General features: G+C 37.3%; 1 non-coding gene across 1 annotated transcript; it reads right to left on the bottom strand.

Annotated features, from left to right (window-relative positions):
• Positions 1-20,936: 20,936 nt before the first annotated feature.
• LOC126029200 (U6 spliceosomal RNA) lies at positions 20,937-21,040 on the bottom strand. The gene has a single exon (XR_007502848.1). It is a non-coding gene; the product is annotated as a U6 spliceosomal RNA (small nuclear RNA).
• Between the last annotated feature and the right edge of the window lie 427 nt (positions 21,041-21,467).

Genomic DNA, 21,467 nt, shown 5'->3' with positions numbered 1-21,467 from the left:
AAAAAAGACATCTGAGAAATGATATCTAAATAACAACTTAATTATAATTGCATATTTTAACCAAATTATCAAGCTAAATACTCCTATTAAAATTTTTGTGCTATTCAAGATCGGCCATGGAAAACCCACATTTTGCTGATATTACTCTCATATAGACATATATAAATATATATATATTTAATAGATTAAAGATATATTAAATATGTAATATATATTTAATTATATTATATAATAAATATATAAACTATATTTCTGTAGTTCTTTAAAGTTTAATCATACAAAGCTTATCTTCTTTAAATTTGTGTGAAAAATATTCTAGGAAGCTAATAACCTAATATTCTGTCATTTACTTTTATGTATATTTTCTCTACCAGTTATGTCTATGTTATGAGATGCATAGGGAGAAGTTATAGACAACATTTGAAGGTCTAGTAAGGAGCTATTAGTTTCATTTTAGTGCGCCTCTCTTTTCTTAATTAAGGGTGTTGTAATTTTGATGATAGTCAAAAAGTAGAGTAAAATGATGATCTTAACGAGCCTTAATAATAATTGAAATCTAGGGGCTGGAGCGGTGGTGGCAATGGTAGGGAATTTGCCTTACATGTGCTAACCTAGGATGAATCATGGTTCGATCCCCTGGCATCCCATATGGTCCCCCCAAGCCAGAAGCGATTATTGAACCCCTGAGTGTGTCCAAAAAAACAGAAAAAATTGAAATCTTACATCTGGCATTGAGTACGGTACTCACTAAGGCTATTTACAGTTGCTCTTTACTAGCTTAAGAATGATTTATTTGGGACCGGGCGGTAGTGCTAGAGGTAAGGTGCCTGCCCTGCCTGCGCTAGCCTTGGACGGACCGCAGTTCGATCCCCCGGTGTCCCATATGGTCCCCCAAGCCAGGAGCAACTTCTGAGTGCATAGCCAGGAGTAACCGCTGAGTGTTACTGGGTGTGGCCCAAAAACAAACAAACAAACAAAAATGATTTATTTATTCAGGGATTTTATACATTTCTGATAATGTACAAGATCCAACTCATATTGATTGCTCTGTCTAAATAAGCTTTTTATTTTATATCTAGAGTTTTTCATTTTATTTTATTTACTTGTTAATGCAGAAACTTAAGCTATATATAACATAATATTTTTTGATATAAGCATAAATACCTTAATTAGGATGAGAGAGTAGAAAAGTATCCTCTACAGAGGCATATGTGGGAGAGTGCTAGAGAAAGGATGGGCGAGAAACTGGGAATATTGGGAGTGGAAAATGTGAAAAAAAAAAAAAAAAGGTGTTGTATATTTTATGGCTAAAAGTCAATCATGAACAATTTTTAGATAATGTTTTTTAAAGGCATAAAACACATAAGCAGTTTTATTTCATTATTTCTTTCTTTTTTTTACTAGTGTTTTTTATTAGTTTTTTATTAGTTAAGATAAAACTAATTTTATTGTATATTTTTTTAAATTTATTTAAACACCTTAATTACATACATGATTGTGTTTGGGTTTCAGTCATGTAAAGAACACCACCCATCACCAGTGCAACATTCCCATCACCAATGTCCCAAGTCTCCCTCCTCCCCACCCGACCCCCGCATGTACTCTAGACAGGCTCTCCATTTTCCTCATACATTCTCGTTATTAGGACAGTTCAAAATGTAGTTATTTCCCTAACTAAACTCATCACTATTTGTGGTGAGCTTCCTGAGGTGAGCTGGAACTTCCAGCTCTTTTCTCTTTTGTGTCTGAAAATTATTATTACAAGGGTGTCTTTCATTTTTCTTAAAACCCATAGATGAGTGAGACCATTCTGCGTTTTTCTCTCTCTCTCTCTGACTTATGTGAAATAAGATAATAGATAATAGATTCCGTGTACATCCATGTATAGGAAAATTTCATGACTTCATCTCTCCTGACAGCTGCATAATATTCCATTGTGTATATGTACCACAGTTTCTTTAGCCATTCGTCTGTTGAAGGGCATCTTGGTTGTTTCCAGAGTCTTGCTATGGTAAATAGTGCTGCAGTGAATATAGGTGTAAGGAAGGGTTTTTGTATTGTATTTTTGTGTTCCTAGGGTATATTCCTAGGAGTGGTATAGCTGGATCGTATGGGAGCTCGATTTCCAGTTTTTGAAGGAATCTCCATATCACTTTCCATAAAGGTTGAACTAGACGGCATTCCCATCAGCAGTGGATAAGAGTTCCTTTCTCTCCACATCCCCGCCAACACTGTTTATTCTCATTCTTTGTGATGTGTGCCATTCTCTGGGGTGTGAGGTGGTATCTCATCGTTGTTTTGATTTGCATCTCCCTGATGATTAGTGATGTGGAACATTTTTTCATGTGTCTTTTGGCCATGTGTATTTCTTCTTTGTCAAAGGGTCTGTTCATTTTTCTCCCCATTTTTTGATGGGGTTAGATGTTTTTTTCTTGTAAAGTTCTGTCAGTGCCTTGTATATTTTGGAGATTAGCCCCTTATCTGATGGGTATTGGGTGAATAGTTTCTCCCACTCAGTGGGTGGCTCTTGTATCCTGGGCACTATTTCCTTTGAGGTGCAGAAGCTTCTCAGCTTAATATATTCCCATCTGTTAATCTCTGCTTTCACTTGCTTGGAGAGTGCAGTTTCCTCCTTGAAGATGCCTGTAATGTCCTGGAGTGTTTTGCCTATGTGCTGTTCTATATATCTTATGGTTTTGGGGCTGATATCGAGGTCTTTAATCCATTTGGATTTTACCTTCGTACATGATGTTAGCTGGGGGTCTAAGTTCAATTTTTTGCAAGTGGCTATCCAATTGTGCCAACACCACTTGTTGAAGAGGCTTTCCCTGCTCCATTTAGGATTTCCTGCTCCTTTATCAAAAATTAGGTGATTGTATGTCTGGGGAACATTTTCTGAGTATTCAAGCCTATTCCACTGATCTGAGGACCTGTCCTTATTCCAATACCATGCTGTTTTTGATAACTATTGCTTTGTAGTACAGTTTAAAGTTGGGGAAAGTAATTCCTCCCATATTCTTTTTCCCAATGATTGCTTTAGCTATTCGAGGGTGTTTATTGTTCCAAATGAATTTCAAAAGTGTCTGATCCACTTCTTTGAAGAATGTCATGGGTACCTTTAGAGGGATGGCATTAAATCTGTATAATGCCTTGGGGAGTATTGCCATTTTGATGATGTTAATCCTGCCAATCCATGAGCAGGGTATGTGTTTCCATTTCCGTGTGTGCTCTCTTATTTCTTGGAGCAGAGTTTTATAGTTTTGCTTGTATAGGTCCTTCACATATTTAGTCAAGTTGATTCCAAGATATTTGAGTTTGTGTGGCACTATTGTGAATGGGGTTGTTTTCTTAATATCCATTTCATCCTTATTACTATTGGTGTACAGAAAGGCCATTGATTTTTATGTGTTAATTTTGTAGCCTGCCACATTGCTATATGAGTCTATTGTTTCTAGAAGCTTTTTGATAGAGTCTTTAGGGTTTTCTAAGTATAGTATCATGTCATCTGCAAAACAGTGAGAGCTTGACTTCTTCCTTTCCTATCTGGATTCCTTGATATCTTTTTCTTGCCTAATCGCTATAGCAAGGACTTCCAGTGCTATGTTGAATAGGAGTGGTGAGAGAGGACAGCCTTGTCTTGTGCCAGAATTTAGAGGGAAGGCTTTCAGTTTTTCTCCATTGAGGATAATATTTCCCATATTGCTGAGAGTTTTGATCAAGAATGGGTGTTGGACCTTATCAAAGCTTTCTCTGCATCTATTGATATGATCATGTGGTTTTTATTTTTCTTGTTATTGATGTTGTGTATTATGTTGATAGATTTACGGATGTTAAACCAGCCTTGCATTCCTGGATGAAACCTACTTGATCGTAGTGGATGATCTTCTTAATGAGGCATTGAATCCTATTTGCCAGGATTTTGTTGAGGATCTTTGCATCTGCATTCATCAGCGATATTGGTCTGTAATTTTCTTTTTTTGTAGCATCTCTGTCTGGTTTAGGTATCAAGGTGATGTTGGCTTCATAAAAGCTATTTGGAAGTGTTTCTGCTTGTTCAATTTCGTGAAAGAGTCTTGCCAATATTGGCAGTAGTTCCTCTTGGAAAGTTTGATAGAATTCATTATTGAATCCATCTGGACTTGGGCTTTTGTTTTTCGGCAGATATTTGATTACTGTTTTAATTTCATCAATGGTGATGGGGTGTTTAGATATGCTACATCCTCTTCCTTCAACCGTGGAAGATTATAAGAGTCCAAGAATTTATCCATTTCTTCCAGGTTCTCATTTTTAGTGGCGTAGAGTTTTTCAAAGTAGTTTCTGATTACCCTTTGAATCTCTGTCATATCAGTAGTGATCTCTCCTTTTTCATTCCTGATACGAGTTATCAAGTTTCTCTCTCTCTCTTTCTTTGTTAGGTTTGCCAGTGGTCTATCAATCTTGTTTATTTTTTCAAAGAACCAACTTCTGCTTTCGTTGATCTTTTGGATTGTTTTTTTGGGTTTCCACTTCGTTGATTTCTGCTCTCAGCTTTGTTATTTCCTTCTGTCTTCCTATTCTTGGGTCCTTTTGTTGAGCATTTTCTAGTTCTATTAGCTGTGTCATTAAGCTACTCAGGTAAGCTCCTTCTTCCTTCCTGATGTGTGCTTGCAAAGCTATAAATTTTCCTCTCAGTACTGCTTTTGCTGTGTCCCATAAGTTCTGATAGTTTGTGTCTTTATTGTCATTTGTTTCCAGGAACCTTTTGATTTCCTCCTTGTTTTCATCTTGGACCCACTGGTTATTGAGCATGAGGCTGTTTAACTTCCAGTGTTAAAGTGTTTCTTCTGAGTCCCTTTGGAGTTGACAAATAATTTCAGAGCCTTGTGGTCAGCGAAGGTAGTCTGCAAAATTTCTATCCTCTTGATCTTATGGAGGTATGTTTTATGTGCCAGCATGTAGTCTATCCTGGAGAATGTCCCATGTACATTGGAGAAGAATGTGTATCCAGGTTTCTGGGGATGGAGTGTCCTATATATATCCACTAGGCCCCTTTCTTCCATTTCTCTCCTCAGGTCTACTATATTCTTGTTGGGTTTCAGTCTGGTTGACCTATCCAGTGTTGACAAAGCCGTGTTAAGGTCCCCCACAATTATTGTGTTGTTGTTGATATTATTTTTCAGATTTGTCAACAGTTGTATTAAATATTTTGCTGGCCCCTCATTCGGTTCATATATGTTTAGGAGAGTGAATTCTTCCTGCTCTACGTACCCCTTGATTAATATAAAATGTCCATCTTTGTCCGTTACAACCTTCCTGAGTATAAAGTTTGCATTATCTGATATTAGTATGGCCACTCCAGCTTTTTTATGGGTGTTGTTTGCTTGGATAATTTTTCTCCAGCCTTTTTTTTTGAGTCTATGTTTGTTCTGACTATTCAGGTGCGTTTCTTGTAGGCAGCAGAAGGTTGGATTGAGTTTTTTTGATCCATTTAGCCACTCTGTGTCTCTTAACTGGTGCATTTAGTCCATTGACGTTGAGAGAAAGAATTGTCCTGGGATTTAACGCCATCTTTATTTCGAAATTTGGTGTGTCTTTTGGGTAGTCTTGTCTTAGATTAGGTCTTTCAGTTTTTCTCTTAAGACTGGTTTTGTGTCTGTGAAGTTTCTGAGCTGTTTTTTGTCTGTGAAACCATGTATTCTTCCGTCAAACCGGAAAGTGAGTTTTGCTGGGTATAGTATTCTGGGTGAAGCATTCATTTCATTCAGTCTTGTCACAATATCCCACCACTGCTTTCTGGCATTGAGTGTTTCTGGTGACAGGTCTGCTGTAAATCTCAGGGAAGCTTGCTTGAACATGATTTCCCCTTTTGATCTTGCTGTTTTCAGAATTCTGTCTCTATCTGTGGGATTTGTCATTGTGACTAGGATGTGTCTTGGGGTGGTTTTTCTGAGGTCTCTTTTGGTTGGTACTCTTCGGGCATGCAGGATTTGATCACATATATTCTTTAGCTCTGGAAGTTTCTCTTTAATGATGTTCTTGACCATTGATTCTTCCTGGAAATTTTCTTCCTGTGTCTTTGGGACTCCAATGATTCTTAAGTTGTTTCTGTTGATCTTATCATAGACTTCTATTTTCATCTGTTCCCATTCTTTGACTAATTTTTTCCATTGTCTGCTCATTTGCTTTAAGTTTTTTGTCCAATCTCTCCTGCTGTATGAAATTGTTATGTATCTCATCTTCCACAGCACCAAGTCTATTCTCAGCTTCTGATACCCTGTCCCAGAGCTTATCCATTTTGTCATTCACTTCGTTTACTGACTTTTTCAGTCCTGTTAGTTGACATGTTATTTTAATTTGGAGTTTTGTGATTTCTGTCTTTCAATTTTCTTGGTTCTTATTAGTGTTCTGTTCAACTCGATCCATGTTTTCTTGGAGTCCGTTGAGCCACTTCCATATTGCTAGTCTAAAGTCCTTATCTGAGAGTTTGATTAGTTGGTTGGTCATTATCTGGTCCTCAGAATTGTCATCTTCATTGTCTATGTCTGATGCTGGACTGCGTTGTTTCCCCATTGTCACACTTGTATTGTGGGTTTTTCTACGTGTTGTGGTGGTATTCATTGTCTATTTGATGCAGGCAGCACACTCCTCTGGCTCCTCCCTTTCTGGATGGGCTGACTTGCCTCTAAGGGAGGGGAGTCCTCCGTGGATGAAGCCTCACACTGGGTCAAATCTTAGGCCCGAGCATGCAACAGAGAAGACAGTCCGGAGAGAAATGTTTGCTTCTGTGATATAGCACCGTTCTTAGTGTAATTTTTCCTTCTTGTTGCATTGGTGTTCTTTCCTTAGAAAGAATGCACGGCCGTGTAGCGAAGCGGAGCGGCCGTGTTCCGCTGGAGCCTCTTTTTGCCCCACTCGCAAGAGTTTCACGCAAGAGGACAGTAGACAGACATATACAGGTCAAACTCACAGTTTTTCACAGTTGGGCCCCACTGGGCCAGTGTACTTTCGTGGGTTTTCCCCGCCTGGTGTCACACACAGGGAGCCAGCTTTTGCAAAGTCTTGCTGGTTTTCATGCTCTGTAGTCCCTCCCTGAAAATGGCGTCTGGGTGAGCGAGGTTTCTGGAGCCTCTTTTTGCCCCATTCGCAAGAGTTTCACGCAAGAGGACAGTAGACAGACATATACAGGTCAAACTCACAGTTTTTCACAGTTGGGCCCCACTGGGCCGGTGTACTTTCGTGGGTTTTCCCCGCCTGGTGTCACACACAGGGAGCCAGCTTTTGCAAAGTCTTGCCGGTTTTCAGATAATTTTTATTGTGACCAACGTGAATTACAAATCTTTCACAATAATATTTAAGGTACACAGATACATGAATTAGGGGTTTTCTCACTCCAGTGTTGTCCTCCCTCCACCCCTGTTCCCTGCATCCCACTCCTTCACCCCCGGGACTGGTCCCCTCTGTGTATAGCTTGTTGAAGATTGGGTATTAATTCTGTTGTTCTTGAGTTTGTGTTTGGTGTTTAAGTCTGATCCTTTTTTATTTCTACTCAATGTTCCTATGACTGGTTAGTTCTGGTACCATCCATTTCCCTCCCCTCAATTTTTGATGCAGAACAAGATGATTCAAGTTATGTGGTTCTCTTTGAAAAAAAAAAGAAAATAAGAAAAAGAAAAAACAAAAAACCAACAACGAACAAATAAAAAGGAGTCTTTCAGAGGTTATAATTATCATTTTAAAAAGAAGGAAGGGAGGGGCTAGAGTGGTTGGTGCAAGTGATAGGGTGTTTGCCTTGCACGCACTGACCTAGGACAGACTGCGGTTCAATCCCCTAATATCCCATATGGTCCCCCAAGCCAGGAGCAACTAATCATGAACAATTTTCTAACTATGTTTTCATGGTGATCCAATTAAAGAATTTATTTTTTAAAAATACAAAAATAAAAACTGAGGGGCCAGTGGGATAGCATAGCAGTAGGGCTTTTACCTTGCATGTAGCCTATCCAGGATCAATGGTGGTTTGAATCCCAGCATCCCATATGGTCCCCTGATCCTGCCAGGAGCAATTTCTAAGTGAAGAGCAAGAAGTAACCCCTGAGTGCCACCGGGTGAGTACCTTCCCCCAAACAAAATAAAACAAAACAAAACAAAAATAAAATCTGAAATCTTACCATGAACTTTGGGGAACTGGAAATGATTGGGAAATGAATGGGTATACCTATTAAATACCTGTAACCCTCCCTTCTCATGCAGCTGAAAATGTAATGATTTTGACTAGAGTGGAAGCTAAATTACCATGGTTGCTATGCATCATTCTGCCTTATATACTCTCTTCTATCTGTATGTTTTTCAGTTGTTTACATAGTCAGTGACCTGATACTTGCTTTAGCCATTAAGATGGGCTTACAATGGTGAAATCTGAATACTCCTTTATAAATTGCCATTCTTTAAAACAATTTTATTTAAACCATTGTGATTTGCAAAATTATTGATAGTTGGGTTTTAGACACAACATATTTCAGGACCAATCCCACTCCAAGTTTCAGCCTCTCTCTACCAATGTTGCCAGAGTCCCACCTCACACTACCACCTCCCACCCTAGCCTGCCATCATAAAGGCCCATTTTTAATTTTGGTTGTCAGAGTTTGGGTTTCATGATTTTGTTATTGTTGACACTAGCTTGGAAATTTAATTTTGTCCTTTCTTAATACCATCAATGCACCTGAGATTTCTTGGCCCCTGTCCTTAATTATTTCACATCTGTCTTTCTCCTTCTACACTCAATTTCTTTCCTTATCCTCATTATACTCTGGGGCCAAGTGTTCTAGACAACTCCCACTTATAGCAAGGTATTTCTTTCTGCAGTTATTCTAAATACCACATATAAGTGATTTCATTCTGTATTTATCCTTCTTTTGGCTTACTTTATGCAACATAATGTCTCCAGTTCTATTCATATCGCAGCTAATTGCATGTTTAAATTGTTGTTTTTATGTTGAGTAATCAGTGAAAATGATGTTAGAAGCAGAAAGTGGTAGGTAACACTTAGTTGTGGTACCATTGAAAATAAATAGCAACAAAAGACTTTCATGGAACTAAGAATGAAAGGCTTGTACTGCTTGTCATAAAATAAAAATAAAAAAATTCCTCTAGTGTAGAACGGGCGCAAGTTGTAGAGTTAAATAATTAATGATGGTGCTGGATGGAGATAGATGGATGGAGAGACCTTTCTCTGCCATCCCAGGGCACGTGGCTCTGCAACCCTCTTCAGCCAGCGAGTCTGGAGGTTCATGAGAGTGGTGGGTATTGAACTCATTCATAGGCAGGCTTCAGGTAGTATCAGCTTTATTCATACCCTATCCACCACATGTGTGGCCTATATCATAACCAATTAAACATTTAGCTATTCTTAGCAAGCCCTGCATCTTAACTCCTTTCAGCCATCTCCCTTTGACCTCCATTCTGGCAAAAGCCCAAAAAGCCTAATCCCTCGGGTCAAAGGCCTTATCTTACCTTCCAAGATCCCTCCAAGGAAATGGGCGGGGTCTTGCAGGTATGGTTACTATAATATCTGGTTCTCAGGTAGGTACACCTAAATCCAGGGTAGAGTCACACTCTAGTTACCCTCTAGACTAGGGCTTCAGAAGAATGTAACAAATAGCATAATTTCATCCATACTCTAAAGGCAGAAAAAAGGATTTATTTTTATGATAGTGAACAGGAGACTTTTGTTATAACAGTGCAAGTGTTTACAGAACAAGAAGACTTCGTATCTTATCATTGGTGTGACAAGTTCATCAGTGTGTGGGGATTTGAAATGGTTATAAAATATTACTTCACACAAGATTCACAGCCCTAACTTTTTTCTGTGACAATGCTTGAGAGAATCAGCTATTTTTTCCAGTTTAGCTGAACAGAATAATAAAATCTGACATTTTCTTTTAAGAACAGTTTATTCAAAAGGCCAAAATATAGTGGTAGGTTTTGAAAAAACCAGGCAGTTTAGAACTTTCTTTTTTTTTTTTTTTTTTTTTTTTTGGTTTTTTGGTTTTTTGGGCCACACCCGTTGATGCTCAGAGGTTACTCCTGGCTATGCGCTCAGAAGTCGCTCCTGGCTTGGGGGACCATATGGGACGCCGGGGGATTGAACCACGGTCCGTCCAAGGCTAGCGCAGGTAAGGCAGGCACCTTACCTCCAGCGCCACCGCCTGGCCCCACAGTTTAGAACTTTCATAAAAAAAACTCTAGGGCCCGGAGAGATAGCACAGCGGCGTTTGCCTTGCAAGCAGCCGATCCAGGACCAAAGGTGGTTGGTTCGAATCCCGGTGTCCCATATGGTCCCCCGTGCCTGCCAGGAGCTATTTCTGAGCAGACAGCCAGGAGTAAACCCCTGAGCACCGCCGGGTGTGGCCCAAAAACCAAAAAAACAAAACAAAAACAAAAACAAAAAAAAAAACTCTAGCACCTCAAAATGATCAACCTGAGATATGTAACATGAAATTTTTGAGTGAATTGTTAAATTCTTCCCAGATGAGGCAAACCACAGTGTCCTTTAATGCACTAATATATCAAATGCATACACATCAGGGCAGCTGCATTCACACACCCAAGAACAATCTGGAACTATAATAAAGAAGGTATAATATAGAGTAGGAGAAAAATCATGGCATCTCCTTCTGCTACTACTCTTTGAGGATTTTGTAAAAGTTTTAAAATCAAACCACTCTTTCTTGGTTTTGAAAACTATGGTAAAAATTGAGATAAAACAGAAATTCGAATTTGGTAGTCTTCAGTTTTATGAAGTGATAGATTTCTCATTTCCCACTAAAATTTTAACCATCTCACTGGCTCCTGGGAAATAGAACTTTCCTTTTACTCTCAAATAAAGTATAAATAATAAAAGTATTTTTGGAAATTTCTTTTCAGGATCTGCTCTTAACTCATAGAAACACTTCTGAAAAGTTAAGTAACAACTGGACTTTGAAGGAAAAATGGAGCTTTTAAATACCTTTTTAATTCAGAGTTTCAACTATAAAACTTGAACAAAAAAATGTTCCTATACTATTATGATTCATACTTTCATTCATAATTTCTTCGTGTTATAATTAATGCACCCTTTTTTCTCTAAAGTATATATTTCTTCTTAAAATTTTTTACCAAATCCAAAATTAAACATAAAAAAGCATTGTTGCACTGTCTTCCCCAATTTTAAACTTTTGACTTAATTTTCATATTTACAAAATGTGGGGTTAAGATATTATTTAAAATATATTTTAATAGTAGAATTTTTATTGTTATAATGTTTCTACAGCAATTATAAAAGGGAACTCAAAATACTTTTCTGATATCTATTAAAAGAATATGTATATCTGAAATTCTGATTTCATTGAATATTATAATTTTCACAAAATATATTTAAGATGGTACCTACTGGTCATCATTTCCCTTTGCCATCCTTTATTTAAAGAACTTAATAATTGGAAGTTCTAAAGATATTTTCCCAGTTTAGATACACTGAGGAAGCCACTCACAGCATTGTCATTGAAAGTATCTCTCTTCTAAATTGAAATTTGGTAAAATAATAGCAGATGTTTCATGTTCTCTATTGGCCAATAATGTTCTTAATCAGAGTCAGATGGAAAACTCAGCAACTACTACACTATTTATTTCTAATTGAATTTCCGAAGCATTTTTAGAGATATATTTGGAGGCTTTTGCATTTTGTCCCCCCTCTTCTCTCCCCTCCCCTTTCGTATGTTTTGGGCCACACCTGGGGCCCCAAACTTAAGGGTTTCTCCTGGCTCTGTGCTCAGAAATTACCCCTCACAGGCTCTGATGACCATATGCTATGCTGGGGATCTAACCTAGGTCAGTGCATGTAAGACAAATGCCGTACCCGCTGTGCTATTACTCTGGCCCATGTGCTTCACTTTTTAAATTTCTCTAACTGCACTCACCTCTCTTTGTGGTAAGCTTCATGTCATGAGCTGGACCTTCCAGCTCTTCTCTCTTTTGTCTCTAGAGTTATTGTAAAAATGTATTTTATATTTCTTAACAATGTGAATGAATGAGGAAAGTAGAAAGCCTGTCTTGAGTACAGGTTGGGGTGGGGTGAGGAGGAGGGAGAATTGGGATATTGGTGATTGGAATGTTGCACTAGTGAAGGGGGGTGTTCTTTACATGACTGAAACCCAACTACAATCATATTTGTAATCACGGTGTTTAAATAAAGATATTAATTAAAAAGAAGTAATATCAAAATGAAAAGTTAAAATGTATGGTTAGTGAGGGGATATTAAATGTGAATTTTAGGTCTGTGAAAAACCAAGGGAGATAAAAACCTACAAATCTTTTAGCGAAGAATTTATTGAAATGTACTTAAAATAGACCACTTATAACCAGATATGGTTCTAGGTGTTATAGGATGTCTTGCCACTGGCCAAGCAAGCTCTAGTCCAGGGGTGGTGAACAAGTTCGACACAAAGAGCCAAAATTTTAAACTGTGAGAGTCAGAGAGTCACACCACGCAGTGACCTGCCAAAACAGACAAACATTCACACAAAAGCATAGAATCTTAACAATAATCTATTAAACACATATTGCATTTTGCTATTTTGAGTGAGGGTAAAAATCCTACAGTGATGGTGAGGGTGTGCTGCATCCTCCACACCCAGAACTAACGACAAAATGTGACCCAACATGTGACGCACGGAACCCCAGCTCGCTGGCCCGTGCAGTTGTTTCCAAGGGATGGGAGACGGGATGACACAGCTTGGAGATCTCTCCTCAGAGGTCCCTCCTCAGAAGCAGCAGAACAAAATCCAAACTTGGCAAAGAGCCACAGTATACAAAATAATGATAAGAGGGAAGGAGCCGCATTCATTTTGACAGGGAGCCGCATGCAGCTCGAGAGCTGCGTGTTCGCCACCCCTGCTCTAGTCTTTCAAGTTCATGGATTTGTGAATTTTTTTTAGTATCAAGGGACAAGATGTAATTTCAAAATTATAGTTCTATATCCAAAAATATTTTTTCCTTATCTATTTGGCAACTACTGTCTTAGGTAAAATATACCAAGTTATCATTTTAGTATAGCTTTAGAAATAAAGCCGGAAGGCAATAAGAATGGGAATGAGTCTCAGAAAAACAAAACTGAGTAGTATTTTAATGCCTGTGAAGTGTATATATGTTTAGAAGGATAAACAAAGAAAATAACCAAATTTATTTCATTAATTCATTCAGAAATCATTAATTTATTGATGGAACTTAGAAACCTGCTATTGAGAACAGTCTACTGTCAAAGAATAATATCATCCTATATCATAACATATTATATCATTAGGATCCTATTATTATAGGATCCTAGCCTCTTAAGAGCTTCCTGTATAGTACAAAGACTTATGCAATTACGGAAAACTTATAACAAAGGCAGTATCTGAGCTGTAGTTAGAAAGAGGAGCAAATTTAACTAGAGATCTAAGTGTAAGAAAGAAGGACATTTATGCATTATCTCCTCCCCTCCTCCAGGCAAAGCTTTCAGAAAAAATATGATAAAAATGTCAAATATTGCTAGAAATGATACTTTATTGAAAATATAAATTCTTTATGCCTTTGAAGGTATGCTATAGCATTTCTTCCTAAGGCAGATGGATTCTCAGATGGATTCTGTGGAAGAAGCTACTGAATAATTTTGAACAGTCAAATCTGTTCAATCTGGGGTCAATAGATCTTCCCACTGTGAGTGGGGCAGAGGGAGCTCCAATATCAGGAAGCTTTAGGGGCTTCTTCTAGGAGTCTTAAAATGAGGATCTGCCCTATAGAAGAATTTAGGAGAACCTTGAGAGGATTGATGTGAAAGAGATAGGAATATATGTAGTTTTTCCATATTTTGCCTTTAGGGACTCAAATGATTGCACTGTCTCTTACTAAGGGAGGGAATGTGGTGTAAAATAAGTCCAGGGCTCTCCAAAGACTCCTAAAATAGAAGTTGTATTAGGGTACCAGGCTGTCTTGCTGCATCTTCAAAAGAATTCAGTTGAAACTGGCCTAGAGGGAATGGCTGGCCCAGAACACTAGACTAAAGCTCTATTTCTAGTACTAGTTGTAGATTAAAAAAGGAAACCAATTATTGGCCTCCATGGAAGCCATTCATTCCAGAGTAAAAATTCTTTCTTCAGAAATGCTGGGCATGAATCCATTTGGAACCAAAAAACCCTGGAAGACGAAAAGACAAAAGCTTCATATAGATATTATAAAAGGAAAAGGATATTTTAAAACTGACTAAAATAAAGCAGACTTAGTGCAAGTTTCACACTAGCAATAATTCTCTAATTCATTGTTATTAAATAGTAAGGAAATTATATTTATGTAGAAAGCTTACACATTAGGCTAGGGTCCTATAATTATAGGTAGAATTCTATGACAGTAGACTCTGTTCTCCCCAATAGCAGATTCCTAAGTTCCATAAATAAATAGAAGGTTTGTGCTTTTATTCGAAAAAGTAAACTTGTCCAGTCTGTTTTTCTATTCTCTTACTAAATGCAATGCTTATTTCTCCCCTACTGTCACTACTATAAAAAAATTAGTCAGTGGTTATTTAGTTATATGTGGAGATTTTATTAGAGGTGGCTTTCCTGATCTTAGTACGTTTAATGACTGATATGTGAGATATAAAGTTTTTTTTTTCCCTTGGATCTGTGAAACACTAACATTTCCAGTGTTTCTGCACAGGCAGTTGACACCCTTTTCAAATGGGATTCATTGGAATTGATGTTTGAGTAGGCCTAAGCTAGACTTTTCCAGGTTCAGTTGTAAATGTTATCTTTTCTATTTTTAAATGACTAGAAATCATTATTATCTGAATTTCTGATATATCTGATTTCTATTTCAGGCAGAGAAGGCCTCTTTTATTAATATGTTTCCCTACCATTTCAGATGGATTAGTCCTAGCTAAGTGGCCATCTTTCCTTTTGAGGAATGAGAAATGTTGTGCCATTTAGCTCTTAATTTCAAGTAGTGGAAAATAAATATATTTTAATGAGAGAGTATTTGCTCAAAGGATGTAAGGTATATATATATATATATATATATATATATATATATATATAGTCAGAGGTGGGAACAGAGATTGAGACTTACCCCTAAGTGATCTCTCTATTTCCATTGTTGATAGTCTTCTGAGGCAAGGGTTGGCTCTCCACCTATTCCTACCACCTTCACTAGATTGGAAATTTCACCTGCTTCACTCATTTAAGAAACATTAAGAAAAACCTGATGGAAGAATTTGGGCAAATGTCCTTAATTTTAGTTTCTAGATCCAGGAGTGCATATTTTCTTCAAGTTCTATAACAGGAAGTGGTTTTGTACCACTGTCTAAGACTTACACAACTGGGGACTCTACTAGTAAGAAGGAGTTTGTTTTGCCAACAACTGGCAACTGCTTGCTGCAAGTTTACCCATTTAACTAGCTTAATTTGTCTTGTGCATGCATTTTCTGCATGCATTTGTGTTTAAATACACCTCTTTGCAATTTAAATTCTTCACTCCCCAACAGGAGAAAACTGAGTCAGTCAATCCCTTTTCAGAACTCTACAGTGAAGGCATATATTACATCATCAGTTATTACCTAAGAAAAGGAAAGCTAATTAAAGTGTGTAAATATACCCATGACTCAAATACAAAAAAAATAGGCAGAGGCATTGGTCTTTGTTTCTGCTACTGGCCAAGAGGCTATAGCAGGTATTTATGACTTTCTTCCTCTACTAAGCATTTGTTTACTTTGCCCTCTGCTAGCTTCTCCACTGGCTGGGATTCTTTACCCAGTGGGGTCAGTCAAACTTTCATTCCTAAGGGATATAAGCTTTTGGGAGTTCTGCCTGAATAGATTCCAGAGTCTGATTAACTTCAGCAGAGGACTGGGTAATATGAGAAGGTGTTCTGTTTATTCTCCTCCCAGCTCCCATTGTATAACAAAAATTCTGTTTTTCCTTGAGAATTAGAATCATTCAAACCCCCCCCCCCCACACACACACACACACTCTTTCTCACTCACTTTTTTGCCTCTCTTTATGGTGTCACAAGAAATATATAGAAGTGAGTCTTCTGGAAGTTCCAGCTCCATTAAATGCTAAAATCATTCTTCTTTTCTATAACGTCCATAGTAGCAGAGTCTGGAAAACAAGATTTTGCAAGATGTAATGAATAATTAGGTAATTGTACATAGCACCATCTTTCAAGTTTTCTAGACTAACTAAATATGACTTTGGGAAAAACAAAATTACTTATTTATGTTGGCTTAGAACAGTTACTGCAGTTATAGAATTATACTAAGATTCTTCAAAATATTTTCCCCATGAGATGAATTAAATAACCATCCCATCTCTTTGACTCTAGATGAAGCACAGTGATAAAACCAATGTATCCACTGATCATTTTTTTATTTTTACCTTTGAATCACATCCATCTATGCTCAGGGTGTATTCCTGGCTCTGCACTCAGGGTTCATTTCTGGTGGACACTGAGGCCATATGGGATGCAGGGAATAGAATCCAGATAGGCTTCCTGTAAGGCAAGTGCAATGCCTGTTGTGCTATCTATCCAATAACATTGATCATTTTTTTGGAAGGAGGCTCACCTGGAACTGTTCAGGACCTACACATGGCTCTGTACTTAGGAATTACTCCTGGTCAAGTTTGAGGGATCATATGAGAATTGAACCCAGTGTGGCCTCTCAAGCAAGGCAATCACCTTACCCACTGTACTATCACACAAATCCCATTGATCATTTTTATTTTTACTTATTTATTTATTTATTCATTTATTCATTTTTGGCTTTTGGGCCACACCTGGTGACACACAAGGGTTACTCCTGCCTATGCATTCAGAAATCGTTCCTGGTTTGGAGGACCATATGGATCCTGGGGGATTGAACTGTGGTTCATCCTAGGTTAACATGTGTAAGGCAAATGACCTATTGCTTCCGCCACTGCTCCGGCCCCATATTGTTTTTTGGCCCACTGATAATTTTTAATGTAATGTAAGTTATTTAGTTGGAAGGAATATTGTATATGGTGCTAAGATATGGCTTACTTGAATTGAAGGTGAACAGATAACCTATTAGATTTTATTTCCCTGCATAATGGATATAGGATAACATTGTAGGTTATCAGGAATTGATATGGTGCTCTTAGTGTTCTGTGTATTCTCTAAATATTTGCATAGTTTTGTTTCTACAACATAAAGTTGGTAATTTAAATAATACAGTTCCTAAAAACAGAGTTAAATGAATAACTATTAAAAGCCAATAGTAGTAAATGGTGAAGAAACTAAATCCAGGAAGGCTGACCTCCGGATACAAGTTCTGATCAATATGAATTGGACACTCTTTATGGTCTGTTCCTGAAGTGACCTGACCAGAAACCTATAGATATAATACCTATCTATATTGCCTGTGCTCCAGGAATATCCCTAAGCTTATTCATGTTGATTTCCCAATGCCTCATCTATCCGTGAGTTTTGTCCTATTATCCTTCAGAATTTTACCTTAGCTTCCTCTTTCTACACAACAGTTCCTTACAAAATGTATCCCAACCCTTTAAGCTTAGTTAGCATAGATAGAGGAATTTGTCTGTTATCTACCCTTCTTTCATGTTGATTATTACCTGAACAATAATTGTCCAATGTGGGGCTCGCAGTCCAAGAGGCAAACCTTGTGATCCCAAGCTTTATCTCAATTATGTCTGTCTTGTTATTTTGTCAGATTTGGGCCATACCTGTTAGAGCTTACAGAGGTTACCCCAGCAGCTGGGGGGGACCATAGTGGTATGCTGGGGATAAAACCTGGGTCCCAGCACATGCTAAGGGCAAATGCGTTTAGCTACTTTGCTCACTTTAGCTCTGTCCTTGTGTTTCTAAATCTTGTGTCACCCTGCTTCAGGCAAGTTCATCTGGGGGCTAACTCTAGCAAATATAGCAATTGCATGTCTTCTCTGAATTTGTTACTTATTATATTGTTATTTTTTCCAAGGTTATTCATATCTATTTTTATTAAAAGATCCCGTGGTCTGCAAAATAATCTTGTTCTAGATATTTTTTCCATTATTTCAGTTATTTCAGTTAATTAAGACTATTTAAAATTGTTTTTTATTGAGACTATTGTGAATTACAAGACTTTCACAGTTGTATTTCAGGATTTAGTGACAGTGAATTAGGGCCATTCCCACCACCAATGTTGACCTCCCTCCACCATTGTTCCCAAAATGCATCCTATACATCCATCCCTAGCCCCAAGGATTACCAGTATAACAGGTTCATTTTGTGTTTAGCTTGTTACAGTTTGGGTCTCTTGATTCTATTGCGGTTGACTTTAGCTTGGGTATTTATATCTGGCCATCTCCCCAACCCCCACTCAATGCTCTTAAGACTGCTTGGCCCGGGATCCCATTCACTTTTTTTTTCTTTTCTCAATTTGTAGGAAGACAATGAAATATGAGACAGAACAAAAATGATTCAAGGTCTATGCTTCTATGAAAAATGTGGGAGACCCTATCTAGAATATAAAACAACTAAAAGAAGAAAAGAAAAAAGTGGTAAAGAGGGGGAAAATGTGGCTTTTGTTTTTTGCAGAGGCACAGCAAACATTGGTGAAATTAGAAAGGAAATTCCATTGGCCCAAGTCATACAGGGTGTCTCCACCTATGAAGCATATTGTCAAAAGACCAACTACAGGCTCAGCATGTTGGTTGTTCATCCCTAAGGTCTCTCTTTAAGATCCCAGATAAGTTCTGCTCAATCACAGTTGTCAAAATCAGTTTTCTGTAGTTAGAGATCATTGGTTTTTGCACAGCTCCTAGGAAAAAGTTTAGGATAAAGTCTTTTATTGTGGTACCAGGATAAATTATGCTGAGTCATGGTTGTTGTAGTTAGTCTTTTATAATTAGAGATCTTGGTTCTTGCATAGATCCTAGGATGGAGTGTAATTAAGACTATTTTTAAGTGAGTTGTCCTATATCTAAAAAAACTCTAGGGATTATTAGTCACTGTCAAAAATATCTATGTGTGAGTTCATTAATAATTAATGAACCTAGTTATTATAGTAACTAGCTGTACCTCTTTTCTTTAGACAGTTTTGCCATATTATAAACTCATCATCAAAACAATGGAAACTAATTCATTGAATCTCAGTAGCATCCCCCAAAGAAAATACACATAACCACTAAGATTCTGATGCTGTTCTCAATAATGTCTATCATAAATTTAGGTGAACTCAGAGCTTAATGAACTCAGAGCTTTGCCAAGGAACATGATGAGTAGTTTAGACAGGTTTTCTACTTCTGAAATCTTTGCATCTCTTCATTTTAGAGTTTTCAAAGAATATCTGATATCTCATTGGATAGATTATAGCAAAATAAATCTTCCTTATACCTGATATAAATCTTAAACTAGTAAAGAAATGTTTTAATTAAATTATAGCTAACATCAAATAAAATGTATACGAACACTTTTTAAATATTATATTTATTTAAGCATCTTAATTACAACCATGATTACAGTTAAGTTTCTGTCATATAAAGAACACCCCCTTTCACCAGTGCAATATTCCCATCATTAATGTCCCCAATCTTTCTCCTCCCCTCCCCACACCTATATTCGAGACAGACATTCTACTTTTCTCACTCATTGACATTGTCACCACAGTTGTCAGTATAGTTATTTCTCTAACCACATTCACCACTCTTTATGGTGAGCTTCAGTATATGAAAACTTAAAAAAAAAAAAAGCCAGTAAGGGGTCTGGAGCTGTGGCACAGCAGTAGGGCGTTTGCCTTGCTTGTGGTTGACTGAGGATAAACCGCAATTCAATTCCCTGGTGTCCCATACGGTCTCCCAAGCCAGGAGAGATTTCTGAGCTCATAGCCGGGAGTAACCCCTGAGTGTAACTGGGTGTGGACCAAGAGCCAAAAAACAAAACAAAACAAAAAACAATAAAACAACAACAACAAAAACTCCAAACTAATTAAGGTGGACTGGGGGATAGCTCAAAGGGCTACTTAAAATGCCTAAGGACGAGGAAAGAAAGATAGTACAAGGGTTAAGATGCTTGCCTTGCAGTTGGTAACCCTGGTTTGATTTCTGGCATTGGGCTGAGAACGACTAGAGAACCACCAGCTGAGATACTTGAACTAATAGCTAGGAGAAATCCCTGAGCTCTTCTGGTTGTTACCCTTTGTCCTCCCCTACAAAGGCCAGAAAGATGGAGCCTGATTTACATATAAGAGATCCACCACGGTGTCCTGACTATCACTAGGAACACCATCACTGTATCACACAGACTCCAAAAAAACCCCAGTATTGAGGCAGAAGTAACTTCTGACCATTGCTATGTATGTCTACAAAGCAAAATAAAACATGCCAGATAAAATAATAAGTTTATGACAACAGAAAGACCCCTTCTCTCACCCCCTAGTTTGCTTACTAGGATTGTCACCTCTCTGCTATTTTTGTAAGAAATATACTTATTTAAATAAGTCTGCATTTCCTTGATTTTACAATTATACATATTATCTGCTTGTATCTGTGCTCATAATCTCCACCTCCTATTATTTCCAATATAATTATAGCATAGTTTCTGGTTTAAACATTAATGAGTGACTATTAATATCACCAGCTAATTAACTTGTAGACTTATAATATTCTGCTTTTTATAATATTTTTATTTTTATGGAGTTACTAATGAATATTTTTAAAATTTTTCCCATTTTGTATTTATGACTTATGATCATCAAATTCTTCATTTTATAAGGAACTTTCATAGTAAAAATAAACCAAACATAGTGAATCAACTATCAAATCTTGTCTTCTCTGAGTTCTTCCTTAGAGCAATAGCACAGATCAGATCATATGGGGTTATTGCCATTTTAAAATTGAATTTACTTTACTTTTTTATTTATTTGTTTTTTCTTTTTTTAAAATATGGAACATTTCACGAATTTGCATGTCATTCTTGCGCAGGGGCATGTTAATCTTCTCTATCGTTCCAATTCTACTATATGTGCTGCCAAAGCGAGCACTACTTTACTTTTTTATTTGCTGTTGGACCACACCCAGATATCTACCATCTTATTCCCATATGAACACTGCAATAGCACTCCTGGTTGGCTTGAAGAATAATATATTATGCTGGGAGTTAAACACAGTTTAGCTGCTTGCAAGTAAGTGCCCTATCTGCTGTATTACCACTCTGGCCCAGTGAAGTCTCTTTGATTTCTTTCTTGAATGTCATGTTTTTATTTATTAATTTAATTTTTATTTGCTTTGATAGATGGAATCCTACTGAAAACATCTATTCTTTATAAACCAATTTTCCAAGAGCCTTAATCTGAAAAAAAAATATTCCTTAGCTTCTAGCTTGTTGCCTTTATATATTTTTTTAATTTTTATACCTTTTCCAAAGGAAACCGTCCTGTTCCAAAGACAGTGGTGGAGTAATTACTGAAT

This window comes from Suncus etruscus, chromosome 14 (assembly GCF_024139225.1).
Source record: "Suncus etruscus isolate mSunEtr1 chromosome 14, mSunEtr1.pri.cur, whole genome shotgun sequence".
Taxonomy (NCBI): Eukaryota; Metazoa; Chordata; class Mammalia; order Eulipotyphla; family Soricidae; genus Suncus; species Suncus etruscus.
This window is presented reverse-complemented; position numbering and strand designations above follow the sequence as displayed.